This window comes from Haemaphysalis longicornis, unplaced genomic scaffold (assembly GCF_048455015.1).
Source record: "Haemaphysalis longicornis isolate Haplotype H1 unplaced genomic scaffold, Haemaphysalis longicornis Haplotype H1 scaffold_1, whole genome shotgun sequence".
NCBI classification, from domain to species: Eukaryota; Metazoa; Arthropoda; class Arachnida; order Ixodida; family Ixodidae; genus Haemaphysalis; species Haemaphysalis longicornis.
Genome location: NW_027526203.1, coordinates 69,164,686 through 69,173,203, shown reverse-complemented (window position 1 = coordinate 69,173,203; position 8,518 = coordinate 69,164,686).

Below are 8,518 nucleotides of genomic sequence, written 5' to 3'. Positions count from 1 at the left end.
GAGCAACAACAGTAGATACCCGTTTATTCTGCAAATACATAATATCGATCTTTGACTATGGTAAAATGGTGGCCATTATGGACGGGCAAGCTGATCTTGGATCAGTGGTGCCACCTGGGATATGCAAAATGAAATGAGTGATGACAATTCACGGTGGGAAGGAGCCGAATGAGGTAGCAGAGGATCAAAAAACCTCTTTTGTCGATAGCTTAGGATGGCCACAAATAATTACATAGCAGCTAGTACAAATCATAATACTGTACTCCTGCGGTTCATTGTTGTCGATACCGGTCATCTGGTTTCAGATAAGCTGTCGTCTTATGTGCCAGTTTACCCCACTTTCCGAAATAAGGCTTACAATTCTTTGTTCACGTTTGTTGCTTTGTTCTCGTTTTACTTCTATTACTATTCCGTGCGTAAGTGTCTGTGCTTGTGACAAGGCGCCATGAGATCATTCACAGCATACGAAAAGGCATATCCTGTTCACCTGGAGTGATCGATATTATGGCGTCATGTCACAAGTACAGAATGTTCGCCGTTCGGCTGGCTTGAGAGACAGGTAAGGTGGGCCGTACATAACGTCCTTATGAGAAAAGCTTAAGTCGGATGATGTCTGGTTCCTTCACTCCTGCCCGTTTTTGCTTGGTGCGGTGGATGAATTTGGTTAGCTGAGTCATGGTGCATTGAAGTTGTAGTACTGCATGGGAGCCTGTTCCGTCCTGTAGGATGGTGAGTCCAGGTAGGCTCAAAGGCCAATTGCGCTCAAAATTTCAACCTCCTGAAAACGTTATTTCTGCATAGTCAGCCTAAAAGGACTGCATGCATGCTTAGGCAAAAAGAACTAAAGTTGGTCTTCTGGAGCACTACTTGACTTTGCCCCAATCATTACACCCTTTAGGGACTAAATGTGAGCGGACGATCGGTTAATCTGCCGCCCGGTTGTTCAGTTCCCATACTCCCCAGGGATGGGCAACTATACTTCAAACAAAGGAGTGAACAAGAGAGTGCGCCAGCTGGTGATGCTGCTCGAATGCAAGTATTTATTCTCGTAGCGGGGCAGATCATTTTATGTGCACGTTAATTCTAGTCAACCATTAAGGAGTGCTCCAGCTAAATCGAGAAGATAGCCCCTACATTGCTAAAAGAATCAATTGAGCAGAAGTTCGTTTTTCTGGCCTAAGAGTAATTGGCGAAATTTTGTGATTTCCGGTTCAGTCTTCACACGTCATTAATCATATGATGGTACCCTGTGCCACGAACAAACAGGTTAGTCTTATAGACTTCCATAATCACAATCACACTTTCTTCTTTGTTTTGTGGTGGAACTATTCTGAGGAGGTTGACGAAAGCCATCCCGTACGGCACGTTCATGTGCAACGCTTTATTGATGCAAAGGTGAGGCCCGTACACGACTACCTGCACTGTCGCAACGCTCATTTTATTAACGTAGCGTAACATTTGGCACAACATGCTTGAACCTACCGCTACCGTCTTAATCTTCACAACAAGTGCATGTCTTGAATAAAACAGTGGGGCCTTGGCCCTTAGTATTGTTGGACACTTCGTTTCAGTGGACTTTTCGTCTCGTTGGACATTCAGACTCGGTGGATCTTTCGTCTCGTTGGACATTCAGGCTCGATTGGACCTTTTGTCTCGCCGATCACGTGACGAATTGGACCTTTCGACTCGTTGGACATTCAGGCCAAAAGCGGTTTTTGTGTAGGTTGAAATAAAATTCAAGAGAACAAAGAGCAGAATGCACATTTGATGGACACTTCAATGCCCACAGGAGGATATATATTAAAAGGCGGGGGTAAGTGCGAAAGGGTTTAAGCGGAGGTTGTTCAGATAACATGCCTGATTCATAGTATCCCTAAAAGGACACTTGTAAAGTGGCCTTTTAGTCCAGTATAATTGCTGGCTTTTTGTAAATCTGAAATTCGAACGTGTTATCAACTACAGAACCTACTTTTTGTCGTTCCTAAAGCTAAGTTACGACGTCCTAGTAAATTGGCAGAAGTCTAGCCTTCATGCTGGAATAGAATAAGTTCATGGGCGAGGGATAAAGAAACCAAGCGTCCTGCTGTCACCATGGTCTGCGTACCCTTTCTTTCACCACCACCGCTGCCATCTTTTGTCCCCGCAACGCGCAGCATGTTACGCGGGTGGCAGCTCCGTTGAGCGAAAGAACTTTGAGCGCTAACCGAACGCCAAAGCGATCGTAACTGACCAGCGCAACCCCGCGATGCTTGCAGCGGCTGCCAGCAACAATCGCTGCCCATGCAAGCATCGCACTTCACCGCCGAGTGCGCCGACATGAAGAGAGACACCACAAAGTAATCGGTACATACGACACAACACACCCTCCACTCCTCAACATCTCATTTGCGCATTTACCGCAAAAGCCGAATGTGGTAACTACGTCGAGCTCTACGCTCCGATGCACACAATCGAACCTCACTGTATTCGCCACATCACAGCACGGCGTTTGTTCGTGTGGTGATCTCTGGCTCGTTGTTGCATGTCATTGCTGGTGGCAACGTGACTTGTAGGATAGGTACTGCAGAACTAGTGGTGGCAAACTTCGTCCTCGATTTTTCACGAGGTGTATCGGCGTCGTCGTGGTCGCCGTTTCGCCGACGAGGGCTCAGCACGCCGGCTGCACCCGTGAGCTCCCAGCACAGCACACAACGCGAAGTCTAGCGTTTGCAGATCGACGCTGCACTTGGTTTAAATAACCGGCCTTGACAACGTAACCCGCGGATGGCACTGACGTTTAGAGGAAGAAAATGGGGCGTCAAACAAACGCCGACGCCAAAGTAGAGAAAACGCGCACGGCACGATTTGTTTTGGGCAAAGCAAGAACGTGACGAAACGATCTTTGTCACGTGACTTTCGGTCTTGACGTCACAACCTTTATGATCACGTGACAGGAGCACGACGGGGTGTCATAGAGATCATGTGTGAAAAGAGGCTCACCCGTATCTGACGCTTGAGGGTGGTAGCCAGCGCCACTCAGACTACGCGGGGAGAAGGGGACCTTGTTTTAAAACCCCGCGGCGTTACACGAACGTCAACAGCCTGTCATAAGCGGGTAACTGGCGGGAAACCTTCTTCTGCTACCTTGGCATCAAGGCTGCCAGAACCGAGGCCCTCACTAAGATTTGCACGATAATAGCGTTTGGAAATGAGGTGCTAGTTAGGAAATAGAGAAAGAAATGCCGGCAGTCTACAACGCCAAAGAAGGCATAGGGAAAGGGTTACAGTATTTTTTTACCGTTTTAATAATTACGTGAGAAAGAAAGAAAGAAAAATACGCGCACCGAGTGTGGACTGAACCCACGCCTTTTGATTAGAGCTCGAATGCCTTACCAATTCGGTTATCAGGGTGATAGTGCTCTCCTTCACTTTCCGGGGTATTTATATTTACTACAACTGTATCTGACGCTTGATTGTGGTAGCCAGCGCCACTCAGACTACACGGGGTGAAGGGGACCTTCCAAGGTAAATATAAATGATAGCGAAGCTTCGGGCGAAAAGCGGTTCAGAACCTATTGCCAGCGACATCAACATGGGGGGTTAATGGGAGTGGCGATTAAAGCGCGACTAGGTGAGGAGGGAACAAACACTAATAACAAAAAACCAAGTTTTATTGAACAATAAAACAATATTCATATTTTGCGAACCATATTTATTTCTCAGTCACATTTATTTAGGTGCAGTGTTCAAATAATTTATGAAAATGTTGTTCATTCTCACAAACCTTTTTTGTGGCGCCCTCTGAAGAATGGCACATGTCATTGTTGCTCTGTGATGCAGTCCCTGTAGTGTTCGGAAAAGCGCGCCTAAACTTCATCTGCTAGGAAACGCCCCTAACATGTTTTGGTGGTGCGTATTCGCATTCGTTTTTTCTTGTTAATTTGGTGCGCAATTATTTCTTGCTGTGCGTGGAGCTGCGAGGTGCGTTGTATCGTGGCTGGACACGTTTAATACCGTTCCCGGCGGGCGCGGTGTCTAACGGGACGATGCTGCCAACGGTTGGAGCGGAGCGATTTTCCCGGTACCTACAGAAACAATGTGCTCTACAAGGTTTGAACAGAACTCCCGTACGCCTGGCGTTTCACTGCACCATTTTCCTCTCATTTCCACAGGTAACGCGAAACTATAGCACTGTTAATACGTGCACGGGAGGTTGTGTAAGGGGACGCGGCGGTGCTTCAAAAAAAATGGGTCTAAAGCTTTGTTATATCACAGTTCTCTCTTGATTTCACCTCAGCTTGGCTCGGAGCAAGTGGTGTCAATTACTCTAGGACTTGGCAGCGTATTCAAATAGCGCAAATATTGTGCGCCACTCGAATTGAAATGATTCGCTCTAATTGTCTATCTCAGTGCCTTCTCTAATACGCTTGCAGTGATCGCTGCTTCCCGCGCTTGTTTGCGCAAGCAATATCTCCATCGCAGTACTGTGGGGTGCTGCTCCGTGCTGAGATCTTTCCTGCTATTTGTTTTTACTTACTGCCGTCGCTTTCTTTTGCATCGATCCATTTTTTGCTCTTTTTACTTAGCTATTGCGACACTTGCCTGAACAATGCCACCAGGAAATTGCAGGCGTGAATCTTTTGTGGAGTTCTGTAGAAACCCATGTCTAATTGATAAGTTGCGGGGACAGCTGCGCTGTGCTCCCTGCGCTTTCGTGAATCGGCATTCCTGCGGCCCAGTTTTCTGCGTCAAGATGCAGTGCCTAGTTCTTCTTGTTTGGAAGTAGTTCTGCCGTTGAGGCTTTCATTGCTCATAATGCTATGTGTTACGGGTAAAGTCAATTTTTCGGCGCGTAAAGAAAATCATAGTGCATGTAGTGCCCACGAACATTTGGTACTTATTTGTATACGTGTTGATTTTGTACAGTGTGGTAAAGTTGTTTTATGTTTATCCTGGAATAAAATTCAAATGTCTTGATTATAGCAGACTATGCGGTATTTCTTCTCTGAAAACTGAAGCACACAAACCGAGCAAGCATTATACAATCTTCATCTATACTTAAGGCACGCACGCAAACTGCGCATGTGTGACGCAATTAAATAACCCAGCAGTTGCGTTGGCAGAAATTTGTATCGGGCTGAGGATGGGACACGTTTTCGACATGGTGGGGGGGATGAGCAGGGTGGTCGAGTGTCAGTTTGTGCTTTGTATCCCATGGCAGCAAAAAAATTCTGGGTGGACAAGGGGAGGGGGCGGTACGTGCCTGGTTCCCGGTTTGACAACCGCTGCAATAAAGGTAAACAACTGATTGCTTTTATACAGCAGTGGAAGTAACGACTACAGAATAAAGCTTCAGAGAAAATGCAAGCCGTTTTTTTTTAATAGAGGCGAATCTTGCGACAGTATGCTTAATTATGTATCTCTAGTCACGAGTCTGTTCTGGTTAAGCTAGCGTTGACTTGAAGCACACACGCCAAGGGCTCACCAACTTGCGTCAGATGGCAATGACATGAGCCCTCGGCGATCACAGTTCTGCTAAAGCTATTTTGAAGTCGAATTTTCGCGCTAATGCCACCAAAATGACGTCACTTTTTGACCGGATCTTGCGTCAGGTCCGGTTTATTTTTTGTTCCGCCGGAAGTGTTCCCTCCTCACACAGATGGCGCTAAGCCCCATGAGCAGCTTAACAGCCGCCATTTTCTGAACATATGGGCTTCTATGGAAGCTTCGCTACCAGTTACATTTACCTTGGACCTTCTTTTCAACCCCCGCGGCGTGACGCGGACGTCTACAGCCTGTCATAAGCGGGTAACTGGCGGGAACCCTTCTTATGCTACCTTGGCATCAAGGCTGCCAGAACCGCGGCCCTCACTAAGCTTTCGCATGATAATAGGGTATTAAAATGAGGGGCTAGTTAGGAAATACAGAAAGAAATACCGGCAGTCTACAACGCCAAAGAAGGCATAGGGGAATGGTTGGACTATTTTTTACCGCTAGTGACGTTACATTATTTTTTTTATTAATTACGTGAGAAAGAAAGAAATAAAGAAACACTCGCGCCCAGAGTGGGGACTGAACCCACGCCTTTCGATAAGATCTCGAATGCCTTACCAATACGGCTATCTGGGCGACTGTGTTCTTCTTCACTTTTTGGGGTATTTATATTTACTACAACTGTATCTGACGCTTGAGGGGGGTAGCCAGCGCCACTCAGACTACACGGGGAGAAGGGGACCTTCTTTTCGGGGACGCTTGTACCCTTTAAAGAAACCGGTGGGTATCCGGCAGCCCATGATTCGAACCTGGTACCTCCCGCTTACGATACGAGTGTTTTACCACTCGACCATCGCCGTCGGTCAATAGGTTTGCTACTATAGTATAGTGTCAAATTCTGTAATATAAACAAGGGGGACATACATGCTTGAGTGCAATCAATGAAGACGCAAGAAATTTTAGAAAATATAATAGAACAAATGTGGTCGAAAACATGGGAGAGACGCGTCAACATATATAAGCAGGTTTTTGTATGTCATGCAGGGCTGCGACAATGTAGATTGAAGTTAACCGCAGGTTTGGTCAATGCTTGATTGATTGGTTGATTGATTGTAGGGTTTAACGCGCCGACGCAACGCAGGCGATGAGGCGCGCCGTAGTGGAGGGCTCCGGATTAATTTCGACCACCTGGGGATCTTTTACGTGCGCTGAAATCTCGTACACACGGGCGTTTTTGCTTTTCGCCTCCATCAGAAAAGCGGCCGCCGCGGCCGGGAATCGAACCCGCGACCTCGTGCTCAGCAGCGCAACGCATTAGCCACTGAGCCACCGCGGCGGGGTTTGGTCAATGCGATGGCTCGTTAAACAAAATAAACCCCGAAAATTACAATGAAAGCCGTCAAACCACACTTTCGATAAAACGGACGTAGGTGGTTCGATAAAACGGCATTCGATAAAGCGGCGTTCGATAAAACGGGCATTTTTTCGAAAAAGCGGCGTTCCATAAAACGGCGTTCGATAAACTGTCTGGGAACCATTATGGATCTAGTTATACCGGAAGATAGCCTGCTAGTCACTCTCGACGTCGCCTCGCTATATACAAATATTCCACACTCGGACGGCATCCGATCTGTCATCTAGCATACAGTGATGCCTCCCAAGACAATTCAATTGATGGTGAAACTCTCGGCGTACTTCTAAAGCTTGTCTTGGAGCTGAACAACTTTGAGCTCGACAATAAGCACTACGTGCAAATCGACGGGAGCTCGATTTGGGAACCAAAATAGAACCCAACCATGCTAATATTTTTATGGGCACATTGGAGTCTGAATTTCTAAGCAAGGCACAGCTTCACCCTCTTTTCTATCGAAGGTTCAGTGACGATATTTTTCTCATTTGGTGCCATGGGGAAGAGGAACTTCTAAAATTTATCACCGCTTTCAACAACGCCCACGAGAGCATTTCATTCTCCCACTCATATTCCGCATCTGCCATTAACGTTCTCAATGTTTCAGTGAGGATATCGGACAACAAGCTTGTGGCCTTAGTGTACAGGAAGCCAACGCACCGACACCAATACTTGCATTTCAAAAGCAACCACGTTAAACACTGTAAACTCGGCATACCATACAGTCAGTCTCTGCGTTTCAGAAGGATATGCTCTGACCCAGCTGATTTTGCCTCTGTCAACACTGTTGAAGAACCGAGGCGAGGACCGCGGGACGTGAGCGAATCTTTAATGCCGCATGGAACTCGATCTGTAATGATGATGATAGCACTATCAGCAGGCAGCTGCTAATGGCCACCTCTTCTTCCTTTCTGATTTTTACAACATCCTTCCGGCCACGCGATAAATGGCGGAGGAGAATGGGCATGACGTGAAGGATTGCAGTTTCCAGCGGTCATCAAGCATTTGTCTTTTAACACTTTTGTCCAAGGTCACGTAATCAGTTCATTGTGGTCATAATCCATGTCATGTCCGTCGTGTGTGGCCACACCATGATAGTCCGGTCTTCTGCTTCCATCGATGCTTGAAGCGTCTGTGCCACATTCGCACTGAGGAGTCAGGCCAGTTTAAGCGGGGAATCTGGACCATCGTCGGCACTAGATAAAGACATAGTAGTGCTCGTGCAAGCTTCTTCGGCATGTGCGGCGGATCGATTGTATAGTGGAAGAAGTAACAATCCGGCTGCGTCGTTCTGTGTGTGTAACGATCTTCTTTCTTAGAGATACCTTTTTTCTCCTTGTTTTTTCGATGAGTCCGCACTTGATGATGCGTTTCGGTGGAGACTTGTTTAGGGTGGTTGTACGTGCTGATCGTAGGGCTGGCTGGATTTTTTGTTTTCTCACTCTTCGTTTCGACTTTTCGGGAACTTGAAATCGTCACATTTTGCATTGACCAACCCAATCATCTCCAAACCCGACGTTTCGCGATGGCAGCATGTGTCTAGAGGCTCCGTCCATGAGTGTGAGGATCGGCCGAGCTGTCGATTGTTCTAAAGGAATCGTTTGTTCACCTGTGGTCGTGCTTGTTGGACTCTATGAA